The sequence below is a fragment of the Carlito syrichta genome, unplaced genomic scaffold, assembly GCF_000164805.1.
Source record: "Carlito syrichta isolate Samal-C Ts95f unplaced genomic scaffold, Tarsius_syrichta-2.0.1 Scaffold127977, whole genome shotgun sequence".
Taxonomy (NCBI): domain Eukaryota; kingdom Metazoa; phylum Chordata; class Mammalia; order Primates; family Tarsiidae; genus Carlito; species Carlito syrichta.
The window spans coordinates 191,192-194,528 of record NW_007072073.1 but is presented as its reverse complement, the minus strand read 5'-3'; positions in this window follow the sequence as shown (position 1 = coordinate 194,528).

Here is a 3,337-nt window from a genome sequence, read left to right as displayed (position 1 = left end):
CTACAATAAATCAAAAAATGAGCCAGGCATGGTGGTGTGTGCCTGAAGTTCCAGCTACCTGGAAGACTGAAGTTGAAGGATCACCTGAGCCCAGCAGATCGAAGCTGTGGCGAGCCAACAGCATGCTCCTGTACTCCAGCCATGACAGAGTAAGACTCTGACTTTAATCATTTTGTTGCTTCAATGGCTCTAACTTTGGTCATTGGGAGCTTTTTCAACTGACTCCTGTGTCCCTTTAACACCTCCCCATCATTATAGGTTGTTTTTTTGTTTTTGTTTTTGTTGTTCGTTTGTGAGGTATAGGAAAATATTTCATTTTAAAAAGCACATATTTCATCTGTTGATATCCACTCTGGTTTATCACACATTTTGTTGTGAAAATTGTCAAACATACAGCAAAACTGAAATAATTTTACAGTGAGCACTCACATAGCATTAACATTTTACTATACTTGCTTAATCACATAGCAATGTTTGTTTGTTTTTAAAAGCACTTCTTTATTTTCTGGTTCAAGATGTTCCAAGCTCATCTTGTATATTTCCTACCCTAGTCCTAAAGGCAGATAATCTCTTTTTTGTTGTGATCAGTCTGGTGAATAATAATAAGTTAATAATTTCAGAAGGGGAATATTTCTGGAGTTAATTAATACAGAGGTTAGGCTGGGCGCGGTGGCTCAAACCTATAATCCCAGCCCTCTGGGAGGCCGAGGCAAGAGGACTGCTTGAGCCCAGGAATTTGAGACCAGCCTGGGTAACTTGGCAAGACCTCATCTCTACAATAAATGTAAAAAAAAAAAATTAGCCAAGCGTGGTGACGTGAGCCTGTAGTTCCAACTACTTGGAAGGCTGAGGCAGAAGAATTGCCTGAGCCCAGCAGGCTGTGGTGGCTGTGAGCGTCCCACTGTACTCCAGCCTCGGTGACAGTGAAACTCCAATTAAAAAATAAAAATTACAGAGGTTAAACAAAATCAAATAATCAGATTAATTTTGTTTTTTCTTTTTTACTACCCTCAGTGTGTTGGCTTATCTTCTTGGGTGGGCTCCTCTCATAGTCCCTAAAAGGCTGCCATAGTTCCAGACATCATCTCCTCACGCATGCACATCAGAAGCTGAAAAAGAAAGGGGTTTGCACCATTTCTTTCAAAAACAAAGGAAAATTTCCTGTAAGAGCCCCACCAGATTTCCCTTCTCATCTATTGGCCAAAAGTGTGTCACATGACTATTCATAAACCAACCCCTAGGAGGCAGGGAATGAGATTCTCTATCCTGGATCTGGGGCCCCTGTAAGGCCCATCCTGACTTGAATAACATTGCCACGTTCTAGAGGATAATTTAAAATGAGATTATGTTCAAGTAACAAAAAGGATGTAACAGCTGCTTATCAGATAACTAACACGGTCTGCCATAGAAAACTATTGTCATTATAACCTCAGAAATATGTCTTCATCGATAGAAGAGACTTCTGGCATCCAGGAAGCGAGAGTGTGTTGGGTGGGGGTGGGAGAGGTCACGGAGGTTTTGCTGAGGGTAACTTGTGAAAACACTGAGACCCCAGTGAAACAAAAGACGCTTCCTTTCAACCTTTCTTTCCTGTTCTTCCACTTTGTCCTTTTATTCATATAACTAGCCTCCTCCCCACTCAAAGGTCTTTTATGACACTTTCTGCTTCAGATCTTTTTTCTTCTCAAAGAACCATCTAAGTTTCTAAATTACCAGCCTCCTTTCAAGGCATTAAATAAAATAAGCAAAGCATCTCTAATGTCCTCATGGGCAGAATGGAAGAGGTTAGGTCTCTGCCCTGGAATATTTGTGATAGCTTGATAGAGGCTCAATGAAAATTAAAGAAGGGGAAACTTCTTTATTCAAAAACAATAGTTATTGAGCACGTGGGCTTAGTGTGGGCCAGAGGAAAGAAGAGGGTTAGGAGAATACAAGTGGGAAGGAAAAAACAAAAGAAAAGGTGACTCTGTCTTCAAGATTTATGACACATAAAACAATTAGAAAACAAAGAGATGTTACCCAGCACCCTACACTTCGGAGAGGCTCACCTCCCCTTCCTGCCACTTCCTCACTCTGAAACAATTAGAAAACAAAGAGATGTTACCCGGCACCCTACACTTCGGAGAGGCTCACCTCCCCTTCCTGTCACTTCCTCACTCTGCGTATTATAACAGCCAGCACGTGGTCAACTAGAGGTAATAAAAAAGTCAAATCCTAGAGGTTTACTTTGTTCACATTTTAAGAAGCCTGGAGGGAGGTCTTTGCTGCCATTACTTCAGCTTCTCGGGCTCATTAAGCACCTACCTCTTTCCATCCTGCCGCCCTTCATTTGTTGGCTTTGTGATTGTCACTTCCTGGTCACAAGATGGCTGCCACAGCTCCAGGAGTCATGACTGCCTTCAAAATCAGAATGCAGTGAGACAGCCAGAGAGCACAGGACCTTTCCTTCACTGTTTCTGCTTCCTATCAGGGCATCAAAAATATTTTTCACAAGACCTCAAGAGATTTCCTTTTTGTTTCACTGGCCACAATTTTGTCCCATGGTCCCCCGTAGCTACGAAGGGGGAAGTAAAGTGAGTACCTGGCAAATGGTATTAGCTTAGTCATGGTTGACTTAAAGCCAATCACGATTCATTCACCCCTAGGAGCTGGACACATGGCTGCCTGCCCTCCCCTCCCTACAACCTACCAAAAGAAAAAAATCAGCATTTTGTTAGCAAGAAAGAATGCAGAGAAATGGCAGGTTTCCCCAGCTCCTTCACACACGTACCTTTTATCCTCTTCACCTCATCTGTAGTGGCCTCATCAACCCCTCCTTCTTACTCAATATCTGTCTGTGCTTCAAGCCCTAGGTCGCGCTGACCTTGCTGCCTTTAAGATGCACCCGAGACCTGCAGTTCCACCACGAGAGGAGCACTCAGCCAAGCCAAGTCTCTGGACCAGTGGACAAGCCCAGGCCCTGGAGTCTGCTTTCTTGGGTTTGAATCCTGGTCATGACTCTTTCTAGTTATAACTTTTTAGGAATGGATAACCCTCTAAGAATGGAGATTCCATTTCCTCTTTTGTCCAGTTAACATCAATTCTATGATTGGTTCAAAGTGGTCTCTCAATTTTAAAACATTCTTGGATGGATGGATGGATGGATGGATGGATGGATGGATGGATGGATGGACAGACGGACGGACAGGTGGATGGATGCATGGAAGGATGGATGGAGATGGATGAATGAATGGATGGGTGGATGGATGAATGGGTGGGTGAGTGGGTGTGACGCCTGCCCCAGAGAGCCACCGAAAAAGATTAAATGAGATAATGAACTCAAAAGACTGAACGACTC